Here is an 18,960-nt window from a genome sequence, read left to right as displayed (position 1 = left end):
AGCAGCCCGCCTCTGAGTTGCTTCGATGTGTTCCTTCAATCCGACATCTTACAGGTATGGGTCCCAAACACTCAAGCAGTACTCAAGAATAGGTCGCACCAGCGCCCTTTATGCGATCTGTTTTACAGCTGAACCACTCTTTCCTACAATTCTCCCATTAAACCGAAGTCGACCATTCGCCGTCATTACCACAATTCTCACTTTCTCGTTCCACCTCATATCACTCTGAAAATTTCTACAGGAATGTCACAAGTATTTACAACTGACTCTGAAGATTAACCTATCACAGACACTTTACAAGTCTCTCACTCAGAATACATTTAAAAATAACTCACGTAGAGTTCTACCAAACAAAAAAATGGCTCTGAGCACTATGGGACTTAACTGCTGAGGTCATCAGTCCCCTAGAACTTAGAACTACTTAAACCTAACTAACCTAAGGACATCACACACATCCATGCCCGAGGCAGGATTCGAACCTGCGACCGTAGCGGTCGCGCGGTTCCAGACTGTAGCGCCTAGAACCGCACGGCCACACCGGCCGGCTCTACCAAACACATTGATCGTACAGCTGACCTACTAGAAGATGATGTCGTGTTACTTGATGATCGTGTCATGTGGTCGGTCGTAAGTAGAAGAACAGTTGCAGCGGCGCAGCGAAACTCTTCCAAGTGTGACTAAGCCGGTGTCGCTCAATCGTCGATGCGACCTGCAGCGACTACCGTCTCATGCTTTGATGCTTTGGCACCTCCTCTCCGGGCAACACCACAATAACATACGGTATATGTAGTGGTTAAATGAACATTATAATACACACATCAAAAAAAGTTTTGCATCACCCTGGTTCACAGAAGTTCTGAAGATAGACGTTGACTGTGTATACTGTATCACAGACACAGTTCCTTTGACAGTTCAGAGATGTCATTAAACCCGCCCAAAGATGTAAACAACCATACACGAGCAGCGCCTATTGAACGGGAGGGGGTCCTACAGCCGATCAGTTCCAGTCATTCCATCGGTAAGGAGGTACACCGCTCATGTTGCCTGCAGTTCAACCATGCCCAGACGGTCAATACCTCGGTTAGATCGCGTCCGCATTGTTGCTTTGTGCCAGGAAGGGCTCTCAACAAGAGAGGTGTCCAGACGTCTCAGAATAAACTGAAGCAATGTTGTTCGGACATGGAGGAGACACAGACAGAGATAGGAACTGTCGATGACATGCCTCGTTCACAGTGCCCAAGGGCTACTACTCCAGTGGATGAGCGCTACCTACGGATTATGACTCTGAGGAAACCAGACAGCAACGCCACCATAATGAATAATGCTTTTCGTGCAGCCACAGGACGTTGTGTTACAACTCAAACTGTGCGCAGTAGGCTGCATGATGCGCAACTTCAGTCCCGACGTCCATGGCGAGGTCCATCTTTGCAACCACGACACCATGCAGCGCGGTACAGATGTACAGATGGGTCCAACATCACGACTAATGGACCGCTCAGGATTGGCATCACGTTCTCTTCACCAATCAGTGTGCAACCCAGTCAGGCTCAACGGCTTAGACACACTGTCCAGAGAGCGTAGCAAGGTGGAGGTTCCTGCTGTTTTGGAGTGGCATTATGTGAGCCGACGTACGCCGCTGGTGGCCATGGATGGCGCCGTAACGGCTGTACGATACGTGAATCCCATCCTCCGACCGATAGTGCAACCATATCGGCTGCATATTGGCGAGGCATTCGTCTTCATGGACGACAATTCGCACATCTTGTGAATTACTTCCTTCAGGATAACGACATCGCTCGACTAGAGTGGCCAGCATGAATACTACGAACATGCCAGGGATGGATTCAAAATGGATGTTTATGGACGACGTAACCCACCAACCACTCTGTGGGATCTACGCCGTCGAGGAGTGGGACAATCTGGACCAACAGTGCCTTGATGAACTTGTGGATGGTATGCCACGCCGAGTACAGGTATACATCAATGCAAGAGGACGTGCTACTGGGTATTAGAGGTACCGGTGTGTACAGCAATCTGGACCACCACCTCTGACAGTCTCGCTGTATGGCGGTACAACATGCAATGTGTGGTTTTCATGAGCAATAAGAAGGGCGAAAATGATGTTTATGTTGATCTCTATTCCAATTTTCTGTACAGGTTCCGGATCTCTCGGGACCGATGTGATGCAAAACTTTTTTTGATGTGTGTATTGTGCGAAACAGTGTTAGCACGCAATGATGAGCTAAATTATTCTCACCACATCGCACCACGAGACTGAATGTTACCTGATGTCGTTGCGGGCACGGTAAGGAAAGGATGTAGGGGTGATAGAGAAGAACGGGGAATCATTCTAATGGTGGTACGGGTCCCAGATCCACTGATACAAGCGTCTTTGAGGATAGCGTAGATAGCTACATATGGCTCTGAGCAGTATGGGACTTAACATCTGAGGTCATCAGTCCCCTAGCAGACAGCTATGGCCGGCGCCTGTGAATCTCCGAGACGATGTAGCTGTTCAGCTATTTATGTGCAGCTGTCTACGTCGAAGGATGGTGAAGTCACCAGTAGGCGGAAAGGTGTCGTGCGGACATGCCTCATCACAGAACAAAGAGTTCGCAGACGTGCCCGCTATGTAATGTAGGACAGAAGTCGATCTACGCAAATCTGATGATAGAATATAATGGTAGTGCAGTCACAAGTGTTTCTGAGCCCACAGTTTAACACACAATGCTGAACGTCAGGTTCCACAGCAGGTGACTCCAACATGTTTCCATGCTGACCCGACGACCAACGTCAGTTACAACTGCAGTGGGTAAGAGACTATCCAGACTGGACGAAGGGCCAGTGAACGTGTCTCCTGGTCAAAAGTCGTCAACCACCCAAACGGCAGCTTGAGACATGCACCGCGTCACGGACGCAGGTACCATGAAAGCTATGGACTACATGCACATTCTTGTGCACCACCAGCATACCTCCGTGCTTGATGTCTTTCCCGACGGTGATGATATCTTCCAACCGTAAGTGTCATAAGGTCAGAATCTGCGACAGTGATTTGAGGAGCGTGATAGTAAACCCATGTTGACCCTTGGCCATCAAATTTGTCTAACTGGAACCCGATGTAGCAAATTTTGGCCTCTGTCGAACGTCAGCCCAGCACCAACGGGCGGTAATTTACGAGTAATGTGTAATCTGTGAAATTTATTGTCCAGAGTAGTGCCAAAGCACGGAACTTCCTGCAATATGTATTTTTCGAAAATGGGGCCTCTTTTATCAGTAACTGTCATTTCAATTGGCGTGACATGTCATGTCTGAAGTGACGAAAATCCATACACAATGCTCATCCCAGAGTATCAGGCAACTTGTGGACTGCAGTCCTACAAGATCAACTAACATAACCAATACGTTGCTCCCCCGCTTGAATAGTAACACTACCCGGGGTTAATTTCCGAAGTGTTGCCGCAATTCCTGGAGACAGTTATTCTTACAAAATTGTATAGTCTTACGTGATCACTTATTCACAATTTGCCTGCTGGCTTCTGTCTCTGGCTCTTCGGCTGACGTTCAATCAATGATTTTTCTGTTGTTTAATCAGCACGAGTGGTTTGCATAGTCAAACCCACTAGCAATGGTGGATGACCCTTTCACAACCTCACTCACGCCAGTTGGCGAAACGTCAGAAAAATCAACGGACAAACGTCCGCCAAAGAACCCAAGACAGAAATTTGGAAATTTGTGGTAAGATCTAATGGGACCAAACTGCTGAGGTCATCGGTCCCTAAGGTTACATACTACTTAATCTAACTTACGCTAAGGACAACAAACACTCATGCCCGAGGGAGGACTCGAACCTCCGACGGCGGGAGTCGCGCGAACCGTGACAAAGCACCCAAGACCACACGGCTACCCCGCGTGGCCCCAAGATAGAAGCCAACAGGCCAATTGTCCACAGTGTCTCTTGATGTCCCGCGTAGTGTGTGATTTCAACACAATGATGCACTTACCCCATCATCTCGATATTAATATCCGAGAACACTTCAGCAACATCCATAGGGGTTGGACAAAAAGCTGGAAAAAGCGAGAAATGCATACTTGAACATAAATACAGATGTAAGCGTGGGCTTCCACAGCCTTTCTCACTGTCAATAAAATTCTTGTACGTACATGAGCCGGCCGCTGTGGCCGAGCGGTTCTAGGCGCGTTAGTCCGGAACCGCGCTGCTTCTACGGTCGCAGGTTCGAATCCTACCTCGGGCAAGGTGTGTGATGTCCTTAGGTTAGTTAGGTTTAAGTAGTTCTAAGTCTAGGGGACTGATGACCTCAGAAGTTAAGTCCCATAGTGCTCAGAGCCATTTGAACCATACGTACATGACCGCATTGTGAATGCGTATGTTTCTCTAACGTTTCGGCCACTGTTGCAAGTGGCCTTCATGAGGGTGTTGTGTAGAATCAGTCAGCACATAGCCAGAAGAATTTTATTGGCCATGAATGCCAAAGTTATCAAGCCTACACGATGCGCTGCCTTATTTGATCACGAACGCCACTTGGGCAATATCCTCAACAGTTCCAAGTGTCGGTTTCGCTCAGAGCACAGTTCGGCGTTGCTATGAGTGTATTATGCGGGCAATAAGTGAATTCTAACGTGGGTAAATTGTTGGTGCTCGTATGGTGGGTATTTCCGTAACCAAGGGACCAAAAGTGTTTGGTGTTTCAAGAGGTACCGTGTAGAAGATTTATACCGCATCAGAGAAAGCGTAGACACATCATAGCAAAGTCACAATGGGGACACAAGCGTGTGTTGACAATCGTGACAGTGTTCAAATGCTTCAAATGGCCTTTGTAGCATTTATCACATTCAACCTACAATCATAAATAATAAAACAAACGAAAGAACAACTCAAATAGCTATTACAAGTGTCCGCGGTGAACACCGTTTGCCACACGGAACACATCGAGTCTATGACGAGTTGTTCCCAAACCTTGAACAGTGTGTCTGGAATAATAGTTGCAACAACTGCTTCAATCCTGTTTCCGAAGACGGGTAGATCAATTAGTAGCGGAGGCACATACAAATGATCCTTTAGGAACTCCCCAAAGGTAAAAATCGTATAACGTCAGATCGGGTGAACGTGGAGGCCACGCGAAACAAGCCTTGTCATCCAGCCCCTTATGACCAATCCAGAGGACGAGGACAATGTAAAGCTGTAGGGGCGGTCATGAGTCGTGCTTGGGTAGCTCAATTGCTAGAGCACTTGTTCGTGTAAGGCCATATGGTCACAAGTGCGGGCTCGCACGACCCTCCCTTCAAGGTGACAGCGCATGAGTGCTGTGATCTGCGCTTTGACGCAGTTCACAGTTGTACATCTTTCAGATGGAATGGGTGTCGTAGAGAAGTCCCTCAATACTTGGTAATATAAGTTCAGGGACTGCCTCCTCTAAATTGCCGAATCTCAGTCATTCGCCAATATGGCCCGGTGGAGGGCAGGCTTCACAGGACAGTCACCACGACGACGTAGACGTGTAAGCGCCACGGCAGCGGTGACGTGATTACCATGTCACCTTGGTTAGTTTCCGACAGTGAGGAGACGCCAAAAGGGCCACATGCAGCTTCTAAACACTCAACGATGTTAAACCGTCTGGCAGTCGAGTGTGATGGTGCAGACATACATGGTCGGAAAAAGCGGCAGGCCAAATCTCAGCCAGTCGGGTTCCTCCCACCAGCGAGCGTGAGAGATAAAAGTGATCGTAGCGACTGAAAGACTGTGTAGTGTAGTGTGTGAAACCAAAGCAGTCACCATGAAAGTGTTTCGACATGTCCGCAAGTTGGAGCCGGCCGTTGTGACCGAGCGGCTCTAGACGCTTCAGTCCGGAACAGCGCTGCTGCTTCGGTCGCGGGTTCGAATCCTGCTTCGGGCATGGATGTGTGTGATGTCCTTAAGTTAGTTAGGTTTAAGTAGCTCTAAGTCTAGGGGACTGATGAGCTCAAATGTTAAGTCCCATAGTGCTTAGAGCCATTTGAACCATTTGAGCCGCAAGTTGGAGACAGTCGACGATCGTGGCAAGCTCTGCACAGACAAACGACGCGGCAGCTGATCTTTGGAACGGAGGGTAGAATTAAAATCACACACAAGTACGTACCTAGCCACCAGCACGGTTGAACTACTGAAGATGACGGACAGTTGCTCCGAGAAAATATTGTGGAATTTGCACAGCGTGATCCGGCGGCGAACCCGTGAAGACTATTTACAACAAGACATGTGCTTTGTCAGTTCAAGTTTGATATGATGCAGTCCATTTAAGATGTGGTAGGCCTCGAAGGTCTACCATTTTTCCGCGACGTGACTGATGACTCTTCTGTAACATCGAAAGGCAGATACGACCACGTCTTGCAGTACATCAAAATGAAGTTCGAAAACACACACTGTGCGGAGGCTGAACGCTCCATGGTAAACTGAAACAGCTCCGACACGACCATCAGGGTGTTTCAATCTCAGTCCCGGGGTGCAGCGTCAGAAAACATCAGGGCAAACCTCTTCCGTCCACAGTTTGATATAAATGACGCTGCTCGTGACGGTGAAAAACTGAATTTTACGATATCTTGACGTGCAAAATGAAGTTTGTAATATGAACTGTTCCATTTCTTGCACTCGAGATTGTACATATTCCACTTTAAAGGTGATTCTTATAGTCACACGGCAGTGAGATAACGCCATTGCAGGTCAGAAGTTGAAGGAAGACCGCGCGCTAACATGCGAACAGAAACGCGCCTGCGGAGCGCTGCTCAGAGCACAGAGCACGTCTGACTCATATCACGGCCTGAACCGATTGTGGCCAACTAAGCTACCCAAGCACGATTCACGACCCGTCCTTACAGCTGTACTACCGCCAGTAACTCGTCTCCTACCTTTCAAACTTCACAGAAGTTCTCCTGCGAAATTTGAAGGACTAGCATTTCTGGAAGAAAGCCACAGCCTCGGGGGTGTTTCCAGAATGAAATTTTCGCTCTGCAGCAGAGTGTACGCTGATATGAAACTTCCTGGCAGATTAAAACTGCCTTGAAGGGACTGCGGTGCGAGCTCGTACTTGTGACCATATGGCTTTGGAAAATCTGTTGATGTACCACCTTCTGTGCTAACCATTCCCATTCACCATCATTCATTGAATAAGACTCTACGCTCACGTTCGGCTCATTACTAGAAGACGTGGCATTACCGTTGAAGACACCAGTAACAGAAGACGAAGTCCTCATTACTATACGAGTGGGAACTGTTAACAAGTCGCTGTTATCTGTGGAGAAATGATGTCCCTCGCGGTGAGGGCTCCTGATGACTTTCAAGAGGGACTCGTTGTTCATACTCACAAACCGCATGGAGGTCCACACATCAGAGGCTAACGCCTGTTGACCCTGTCCTGTTAAACAGCGACATGGTCTTCACACGCGTTTTGGCAGCGCGACTTAAGAGGACGGCCCATCATGTCGTGTCCTATGATCAGTCGTCGCTAGGGGAGCATATAAATACGGATAGTGTTCTGCCGCTACAGGGATCCGATTGCACTCGCCGAGCTCAACATTTCCCCGCAGCAATGGCATCCTTAGACTTCAAATGGTTCAAATGGCTCTGAGCACTATGGGACTAAACGTCAGAGGTCATCAGTCCCCTTGAACTTAGAACAACTTAAAAGTAATTAACCTAAGGACATCACACCCATCCATACCCGAGGCAGAATTCGAACCTGCGACCGTCGCAGTCGCGCGGTTCCGGACTGAAGGGCCTAGAACCGCTTGGCCACCGCTGCCGGCCCTTAGACTTCAGCCAGTCGTTTGATCGGGTCGATCACACTTTTCTTACATCTGGCCTCTGTCGTATGTGATACCCAGAAACTACTGGCGAGGTGATCATACGTCCCCTGCGAGGCGTGTTATCCTGGGTGCCATATAACGACAGGCTCACAAAACCGATCCTGATCACGTGTTTGGTATGACAGGGATGGCCCCTGTTGGCGCTGCTTTACGTCTTTGCCCTAGAATCATTGTCATGTGGACATCACACCCATCCATGCCCGAGGCAGGATTCGAACCTGCGACCGTCGCAGTCGCGCGGTTCCGGACTGAAGGGCCTAGAACCGCTCGGCCACTGCGGCCGGCCCTTAGACTTCAGCCAGTCGTTTGATCGGGATGTCACTAGGTAGACATCAATTTTGTTGCGCCACTTATGTATATCGGTACAGGCCTGCCTTGGTATCGATTTTATGGCTGACCCGCGACGCTCTATGGCCCTCAACTGAAGTCGCCTATTGCAACGGATCAGGTTTGAACTCGCTGAACATCGCCTCCGCTCCCATGACCCCCTGCAACGTAGGCGCTATGTCAACAACTACATAGTGTTGCAGATCCCTCACATGGTATAAACTCTTCTGGCCCATACACACTGGCTCGCCGCTTATTGGATGCGATGGGTTTCTTTGTTAGCCAGGGGAAGATCTCCAACGCCCACTGAGTCCTTCACCTTCCCCAGGCTCGAGGGGGTGTGGGTCTTTACCATGTTCCGGGTGGAGCTTGGGCTCTTTCTGTCAGTTCACAGACAACGGTGTGGCGGCGTTGCCCGACGTGCTTTACCTGCTTACTGCTTGATGCCTGTGTGCCAGCCTCGTTGGCTTCTCCAGTGACGTTGTCGGAAATCCCAAATTGTTTTTTCTCGAGCACAGCTGCCTTTCTGCCCTTTGCCGCCTGTGCGCTTCTTGTCAACGAAGCCAGCAGACACTTGAGGTCCAGCTACCCCATGCTCCCAATGTGGCAGAACAGAAGTACCCACAGGTAGTACAACATATAGCGGCTGTGAGCGCCCTTTTTCTTGACACTGCTGCACGCTCCGCGTGTTATGTCACCGCAAACGGTAAATAAACGAATGGTTCTCGACTCCACCAAATTAGCCTCATCGACTCCCCACTTTGCCACGCGTGCGGGGTGCCGGATACTGACGGTCATCGATTCTTTTGTGGCCCAGCAGTAGACGTCTCGCCCTTGGTCCAGCGAATTCTGACACTCCTCATACGTGCCGCTCCTGACCGGACAACAACGCAATCGATTTTGTTGCCGGATGACGTCTACTATCCGCAGACGAAGATTCACTGTGTGAATTGGTTCCGCGAACTTGCAATTCGTTATTTTTTGTCAGTTCGAGAAGATTATTCTCGATTTTTGGACTTACGCGAAAGAACGGCATTGCGCCATTCTCCATAATCCGAAATACAGGCAATACTTTTACAGTGCCTTCTACGACCCGCCTTGCAGCTGGAATGTCCCCACAATGAGCAGTTGATCTGGTGCACAATTTTTAATTTTTGCTATTACGATCCCCAACGGTATATCCGTATTTCGAGAAGGAGTCCATCGATTTCTCCACAGCTGTGGGAGGCTTTCACGTACTTCACGCAATAGGTCAGAGAAAAAAAAACACTTTTTCCCTGTGAAATACATTTGTTAACTTCTCCCTCCTTTCGTCCCCTTCTTTCTTAGTTTAGGTAGATGTGATGTTGGGACAGGCGTAGTTAGAGGCCAGCGCCTGGAGTGGTGAAGACATTTTTGTTTTTAGGGTCAAAGTGGCGGTGGCAAATAGACCCCTTTTTTTATAGGTTTCTTAATAATCAGGAAACTGAAGGAGAAAGCAAAAGAGGTAAGCAATGTAAGAAAAAGAGGTTAGGACATTGCTTTGTGGTCACAATAACCTACGTCCGAATCCTGATCACGGCAATTTAAAAAAATTTTTGTAGAGCAGTTGCCCGCGAAAGGCAGAGTCTGGGACCGGCACCAGTTTTAATTTTCCAGTGAATTTCATAACAGCGCACACTCCGCTGAAGTGTGAAAATTTCATTCTGAGTATAATGTAGATTAACCAGTTGCATACCGAGTTATGCCAGTGAGGTGGTCCACAATCTTGCTGCCAAGTAAAGTTCTGTGGTACAGCTTCTTCCAACTGGGGAAAGAGCCATAGTTCTCGCGCATCGAGATAAGGAACACCAATTACCGTTGCTTCACCGAATAAGAAATACCCACAAACGTTCCGCCGATATATGACACAAGAAACATCCATCTTAGAGGAATCTAGTTGCAACTCCACGATCTCGTGGGGATTTGCTGACCCCCAGATGCGCACACTACGTGTGTTCACATTTCCACTTAGGTGAAATATCGATTCCTTACCGAACACGACACGATCCAGAAAATCTGAATCGTCATGCAACAATATTTTGTTTGCAAAGTTGGCACGTCAACCGTAGTCTGTAGGTTGTAAAGCTTGCAAAAACTGCAAGCGATAACGACGCAGCCCGCATCTCGTGGTTGTGCGGTAGCGTTCTCGCTTCCCGCGCCCGGGTTCCCGGGTTCGATTCCCGGCGGGGTCAGGGATTTTCTCTGCCTCGTGATGGCTGGGTGTTGTTTGATGTCCTTAGGTTAGTTAGGTTTAAGTAGTTCTAAGTTCTAGGGGACTGATGACCATAGATGTTAAGTCCCATAGTGCTCAGAGCCATTTGAACCATTTTTGATAACGACGCAGTTGTAAGCATCTCCTTAAAGGTCTCCACACAGACGTCACTGGAACTGGTAATTCATGACTAGGGTGTCGCGTTTGACACTATGACCTAGGTTGACCACACCCGAACTGTTGTTCTAGATTGACCACACTCCCTATCGACGCTTCCGGGCAGCATGCAAAGGGGCTGACAGCGACGGCGAATTGGTATCAATACTGCGAGTAGACGGGGAAGTGTCGCTGAGCGTGGAGGAACACCCGACGCGGATAAACGGTTTGTTTACTTGGCTGTGCCTAACCGGAAGAAAACGTTGTCTGTCGCGCGGAGTCATTGTGTATGCTGGGGACGAACGCGCTGTGCGCTTACTGAGTGTGAATAAGCCGGACGCATAGATACGTTGTGTCTCCAGTGTGTCGAACATTCAGTTCCTTCGGGTACTGTGTACTGTTGATTATCTCGCCACTTCATGATTTTCCATTCTTATGATATATTTTATTTGCTCACGAAACCTTTCGTGTATATTTCACGTGCTACGTGAGCTGTAGAGAGTCAACACTTTCGGGTACAACACATCATTACAGAGGTATTCGCCTGATTTAAACTACTCAGTAGCACCCGCTTCTGTGTGTAGTATTATACATATTTCATTAAAATGTGTATAGTGTATGCTTGTTTAGTTCATAACACTCTTGTGCAGGGCGCATGCGTCAGTGAAACACTGTAGTGATTGTTTCTAACACTGGCCTGTTTCAAATACGCTGTGAGATATTGAATTCTATCAGTCATATGAAGGAACTCGAAGGTTCATGATATAAGTACTGCAGATAACGGCGCTGCACCTCTAACGTAAGAAAGCTACGCCGGCCGCGGTGGCCGTGCGGTTCTGGCGCTGCAGTCCGGAACCGCGGGACTGCTGCGGTCGCAGGTTCGAATCCTGCCTCGGGCATGGGTGTGTGTGATGTCCTTAGGTTAGTTAGGTTTAAGTAGTTCTAAGTTCTAGGGGACTTATGACCTAAGATGTTGAGTCCCATAGTGCTCAGAGCCATTTTTTTAAGAAAGCTACGCACGAAGAAAAGAACCGTTCCAAATATTACTTCTGTTATGTGTTCACTAGCGGATGCTATACCAAGTCATTTCGGAAGTTTATCTGTGAGTTAAGAAAAGTCTAAAGAGTTCTGTACAGCTGTTACCCTCGTAGTGGTAGAATATGCCTTCCATTCTTATCCCCATAAAGTAATTTTTAATTTCTTTAGATCTGCTAGGTTCCAGAGTAGGTGCTGAGTTTATTTCTTTGAGCAATGTTGAATATTTGCTTACTTCTGGGTTTTGTAGTGAATAATTATCACAGTTCAGCTTTAATAATTTGTTAATTGTTTGGATTTTGTTAATGTAGCTATGACTCAATCAGTCCTTTCCACCCTTTCTTATTCTATGGCCCCAGTGCATGTTACACTAGCCTTCCGAACTGTTTTCTTGGTGCTGCGCGTCGAAGACCCTCTCACTTGTTCAACACCTTCTTCGGTCACTGTGAGGAATGGTGCTCAGACTAAACACATCTAAGAAAAACTTTTTGAGCTGCTCTTTCTTTTGATGTACTATTTAGAATTGTAAGTTAAATGAAATAAATGCTACAAAACCTTAAAAATACGACATTCATATTGAAACACCCAGTATAATTGAAAATCACGGAGGAAAGCTACTAATACTAAGGCCAGAAAACACAGCAGTCTAGATTTTAAAAAGTAGTTTGAATAACGGACATCGTGCACTGATATTATCAGAGTGACTTTTGGTCAGGCTGGATCTCGCATTTCAGTGGTGGAGCTCAAGTGGTTACGAGTGGCACTCCACGACGATATCCGCCTATCGAATAAATCAAATAACAAATTGTATAACTCCACCAAAAAACAAAAATGAACTTTCAGATTCCTTATGAAATTAAAGAGCTCTGAAAGCAGAATCTCCGTAACACTAGATACACAGTGAAGCAATGAAACTTTCGAACTCATCCTCATGGCAAATGTTAGTTCAAATACTGTTAGTTAATTCTCTGAATTCATCATCAAACGCTTCAAAGCTGCTGTCGTCCATTGTGCTTCGCTTTGGACATTGTTCATCATGACATACTTATTATCCATGATTATCGGGCAGTGATAATCATGTTCCTGCCCGGACGTGTCAGCTTACTTATGTCCCTTAAGTTTGTCTGCGGAAACGACTTGGAGCATATTTCACGTGTTGCGAAACAAAAAAGCTTTTTATTTCTTGGCTGATGTAAATCATGCGTAGCGAGGTCGCTGGTGTTCGCTGACACGGCACCACCGCTGAGGCAATTGGGTGACGAGTGGGACGAGTGGGAGGAGAGGGTGGGTCACTGCAGTTGTCGACTTTTCCTAAATGTAAGTACGAGGGTGGTTTTACAAGTTGTTAAAAATGCAAGAATTTTTTTCCTAAACAACTCACCTTACTTCTTTAAGTAGCCTCCTCTGAGGTCCTGCGATCCTCCAGCTTTCTATCCCGTCGGAAAAACAGATTCTGTCAAAATTTGTAAAATGCTCGTTGTCTGCAATTATCACTTCCTCATATGATGAAAATTTCTTCCCAACAAGCTAAAGATTCAAGCTGGGGACAGGAGAAAGATGAATATGGTGGATGAGGAATCGATTCAAAGCACAATTAATGCACTTTTGCCCTTGTTATGGCTGATGCGTGGGATGGTGCATTATCCTGGTGGAAGAGTACTTTTTTGCGAGACAATTTTCTTCAGCCAAGGCAGGTTTTAAACGTCCTAACAATGAAGTATAATAGATTCCAGTTACAGCTATGCCTTTTCAAAGTAATCTGTGAGGGTTATCGCTTGGGAATCCCAAAAAACAGTGGCCGTCACCCTATTAGTAGACAAAATGTTCCTTGCCTTATTCGGTGCACTTTCACCAGACTTTGTCCATTGTTTTGATTGCCATTTTGACTTTACTGTGTAATGATCGACCGAGGTTCCATTAACAGTCAAAAATAGGTGCAAAAAATTCTACGATTAAACGTCGCCAGCCATTGTGTTGAAATGTGCCGCATGCGTTTTTGGTCGTCTGTATGCAGTCGCAGCACCCATCTCGCACGTGGCTTCTTCACTGCAGAATACTATGCACCACGCTCGGGTGAGATGCCTAGGGTCTCAGCAATGTCACTAATTTTTATCCGGTGGTCATGCGTTACCATATCATGGATTTTGTCAGTGGTTCCTTTATGATGTTCTCGGTTGGATGGCCGGAGTGCGATTCGTCTTCGGTACTAATCCGACCGCGTTTAAATTAATTAATCCAAAAGCAATTCTTCTTCATTGATGGTGCAGAGTCCCCCCTGAACTTCATACAATTGCAGTCTAATCATTCAAATGAAAGTAAAAACAGCACGAAAGTCAGATTTCTCATTTTCAATTGTAGTCGACACACCGGCCAATTCAGTCGGTTGTCAACAGTGAACTGTACGCTTTACATCGTTGAGATCCTCACCAACGACGAAGGCGTAACAAAAATGTTCAATTCTCTCATGGAAATTTACCAGCTGTATATATAACACGCTAGTAAGTCCTATACAGAAACGTATTGCTTACGCACAAAGCTTCTTATTGAGTACTATACCCAATCGTAAAATCTGTACATACAGTAATACAGTGGCTTTAAAGCGTGATTTCATCAGATTTATCAGAGTCCGTGGCCAAATGATACAACTTCCTTCCGATTATCTGGCTGAGGCAACATTCAAAAAGTTTCTAGAGTGGATTAATAAAAAAAAACAACAAATTTCAGATCGTGGCTTTAATCCTTGAGGTTTTCTACAGCAATCTCCGCCAAATGGGCTACAAAGCACACAACGTTCATAAAACCTTGTGACACTGTCGGAAAAGTCTTTCTCTGGTATGTTGTTCAACTTGTGCGTCACTGTGCCTTGAATGGCGGTTACGTCGTCAAATTGTTAACCCTTAATGTGAATTTCTGCACTTTATTGTTTTGTGGTAGACTCGTAGTCGTAACATCAAGTCTCAACACCTGTGTTTTTTTGCTGAAAGAATTGTATTCGTTCTTCAATGAAGTCGCGGCAGGCATCCACAAGACGTTTTTCTTTTTTTTTTTTTTCGGAGTCAACCCGTGCGGGGCTAACTTTGCACACACTTCATCTTCTTCATAATATTCTGGAGAATGTCTTGAACACTCGATTTGGAGATTATACTTCACTATGATTTGTTAAGCAACAATGTCGACACGGTACGGCCGCATGTCCGCTATTTAACACTGTCTGCTCACAACTGACTGTTGTTTAGAATTGTTAGTTCAAACTGTCATCTTAGTTACTGCGGTGACATCACTCAGACGTCACTAATAAAATCAGTCTTGGAATATTTGGACTGGTCATTCCTGTCTTCATTACTTTCAGATAAAACCCGTGTTAAAACCGTTTCCAGGTCCTGCCATACTGAATCATCACCTTTCAATGATTTTAACGTGTGGATAAGGTTTACCCATTCTTTTACAGTTACTTGTTTTATGCAGCTTTCTGCCAGTCCCTGCATTGCTTTCAATGAAAGCAACGACTTCTTGCTCGTAACGTTTCTTAAATTACATTCTAAAGCTGTTGGATTAAATTTAGGCCTCCACCATAGAGACATAATCGTAGAAAAGACAAATTCTTTTTTGAAATAAATCCTGTCAACGATGTGCACATGATTACGTTCATTTTCCTTAAAAATTTCCAACAATTCTGGCTTGAAGTGTTTTCTGTCTTTGAGATGTGGCTTTGCTTAAGCACGAGGATGTATTTGCTTCGTGGGAAGGAATTTTGAGGGCTTTGTTTTTGTGAACTATGTGATCTGGGCTAAAATTATGGAGATTGTTTCCTCCTCTACTTAGAACAGCGCCTGGGAACTACCTGACAATATCAAAGACGCAGTAAAGCAAATGTGAGCGGTCTTACCGACGAATATGACAACCCAAACTGACGATGTGAGTACAAAGAAACAAGTTCTCTCAGACAACTAACAGAAAACATAATAATGAAATTATTAGGTTCACCTTTAATTTAAACTTTATTATACGTAACATCTATTTCTATGTGGGTAACTAATAAGTAGGCAACCACTCCACAGTGCAAACATAATCATATGACGGTTATGCAGAGCGAAATAGTGTTTTGGATTCTCTCTCTGTAAAAAACAAAAAAAAGCTTCGTATTTTTGGGTGTGCACTGTATATAACTCTGTGCGATTGCTGAACGTTGTCTGCGGCCACAAACATATTTTAATGTACCTGGTCACTAAGCAGTGGGACCACAATACGCTGGAAAAACCTCACGATGATTATACTGTCTGCATACAGAGCCCCCTCATATCAGATGTCAAGATCAATTGTTAAGTGCAAGTTGATTGTGGAGAACGTCAGCGCTCGCTGTCCAAACTGGGATAACCTAAGTGAGAACAGGCTAGAAAAAGCAATAACTGAAGTAATAAAGGAAGAAAACAATACCTAATGACGGATCACTGACCAAAACAAACCGGTTCAGGTGCCTCTTGCTTCGGACCATCTGCTTCTTCTAATACGTTCATGTGAAACAACGATAGCGACAGCAACTCCAGTCCAGTCAACGTTCAAGTGGAGTATACAGAGAGGAAACTGGAGTGGATTATAGGGAGAAAGTGGCGCACAAAATTGAGAGTTCGACCGTAACCGGGGACCCCACAAGGAACTACACTAGTTACGTAGTATGTATTGGACAGGCAGCGTAGACATCTGTTCCTTAACATAAACAATACATTTGCATCAGAGGATATCTACTTCGTGATGGGACAAAAACCGCAATAAAATCGTCACCGAAAGAAGAAATTCTCATAAACAATACGAACAGCAAGTTACACAGGAAAATCTTATTAAACACAGTTAAATCCGATTAGAGGCTAAAAAGATCTTCAAGAACAAAAAGTCAAAAAGCGGGAGAGTCCGTCACTGTGGCAGCTGTCAAATGTGTTCTGCAAGGATCAAAGGGTCAAGAACAATATACAGGGTGAGTCACCTAACGTTACCACTGGATATATTTCATAAACCACATCAAATACTGACGAACCGATTCCACAGACCGAACGTGAGGAGAGGGGCTAGTGTAATTGTTTAATACAAACCATACAAAAATGCACGGAAGTATGTTTTTTAACACAAACCTACGTTTTTTTTTTTTAAATGGAACCACGTTAGTTTTGTTAGCACATCTGAACATATAAACAAATACGTAATCAGTGCCGTTTGTTGCATTGTAAAATGTTAATTACATCCGGAGACATTGTAACCTAAAGTTGACGCTTGAAACCCCCGACGTTCAGTTGCTTTTTGTAACAAACACGGGCCACCGTCGGCGAGCAGCATCTGCAGGGTCATGTTTACGATGACGACCGTGTTTACGAGTGTGGCTGTAGTGCACTGTTGTGGTTTGGTCTAGCTGTCGCAGTGTCCGCATGTAGCGCTTGCTGCTATTGTTATTCTGCATTCGTCTCCGCACGCAGACCAACTGTAGTACACCGTGTTACCTGACGTCTGTGATAGTGTAGTGTTGTAGGAACTGTGACCATGGTGTATTCGAACTCTGAAAAGGCGGAGACGATACTCATCTATGGCGAGTGTCGACGAAATGCAGCTGAAGCCTGCAGGGTGTATGCAGAACGGTACCCGGACAGAGGGCATCCAACGTGCCGCACATTGCAAAACATCTACCGCCAACTGTATGCAACAGGTATGGTCGTAGCACGCAAACGGGTCCCTAACACGCCCGTCACAGGAGAAGCGGGTGCAGTTGGTGTGTTAACTGCTGTTGCCATGAACCCACACATGAGTACACGGGACATTGCGAGAGCCGGTGGACTGAGTTCAAATGGTTCAAATGGCTCTGAGCACTATGGGACTCAACTGCTGAGGTCATTAGTCCCCTAGAACTTAGAACTAGTTAAACCTAACTAACCTAAGGACATCACACACATTAATGCCCGAGGCAGGATTCGAACCTGCGACCGTAGCGGTCTCGCGGTTCCAGACTGCAGCGCCAGAACCGCGCGGCCACTTCGGCCGGCGGTGGACTGAGTCAAAGTAGTGTCATGCGCATACTGCATCGTCACCGCTTTCACCCGTTTCATGTGTCGCTACATCAGCAATTACATGGTGATGACTTTAATCATCGAGTGCAATTCTGTCAATGGGCATTAACAGAGAATGCGTTGCAGTTCTACCTGTTTACCGATGAAGCGGGTTTCACAAACCACGGGGCAGTGAATCTACGGAACATGCATTACTGTCCGTGGACAATCCTCGCTGGCTCAGACAGGTAGAGCGACAGCGACCGTGGACTGTAAATGTATGGTGCGGAATCATTGGCGACCACCTCATTTGTCCTCACTTCATTGCAGGGGCCCAAACAGCTGCAACATACATCGCGTTTTTACAGAATGATCTGCCAACGTTGCTCGAAAATGTCCCACTGGAAACGCGTCGACATATGTGGTATCAGCATGATGGTGCACCTGCACATTCCGCAATTAACACTAGGCTGACCCTTGATAGGATGTTCGACGGGCGTTTCATAGGACGTGGAGGACGCATAAATTGGCCAGCCCGTTCTCCTGATCTTACACCTCTGGACTTCTTTCTGTGGGGTACGTTAAAGGAGAATGTGTAATGTGATGTGCCTACAACCCCAGAGGATATGAAACAACGTATTGTGGCAGCCTGCGGCGACATTACACCAGATGTACTGCGGCGTGTACGACATTCATTGCGCCAGAGATTGCAATTGTGTGCAGCAAATGATGGCCACCACATTGAACATCTATTGGCCTGACATGTCGGGACACACTCTATTCCACTCCGTAATTGAAAACGGAAACCACGTGTGTACGTGTACCTCACCCCTCATGGTAACGTACATGTGCGTCAGTGAAAAAGACCAATAAAAAGGTGTTAGCATGTGGACGTAATGTGCTGTTCCAGTCTCTTCTGTACCTAAGGTCCATCACCGTTCCCTTTGGATCCCTACGTAATTCGGTGCTCTCCGATACACACGATCGAACAGCGGAGGAGTAGTACTCAAGCGTCAAATTTAGGTTACAATATCTCCGGATGTAATTAACATTTTACAATGCAACAAACGGCACTGATTACGTATTTGTTGATATGTTCAGATGTGCTAACAAAATTAACGGGATTCCATTTAAAAAAACGTAGGTTCGTGTTAAAAAACATACCTCCGTGCATTTTTTTATGGTTTGTATTAACCAATTACAGTAGCCCCTCTCCTCACGTTCGGTCTGTGGAATCGATTCGTCAGTATTTGATGTGGTTTACGACATATATCCAGCGGTAATGTTAGGTGACTCACCCTGTATAGGCTCATACTGCCAACGAAG

This window comes from Schistocerca nitens, chromosome 5 (assembly GCF_023898315.1).
Source record: "Schistocerca nitens isolate TAMUIC-IGC-003100 chromosome 5, iqSchNite1.1, whole genome shotgun sequence".
Classification (NCBI taxonomy): domain Eukaryota; kingdom Metazoa; phylum Arthropoda; class Insecta; order Orthoptera; family Acrididae; genus Schistocerca; species Schistocerca nitens.
The sequence above is the reverse complement of the archived record's forward strand: the minus strand, read 5'-3'. Positions refer to the sequence as shown.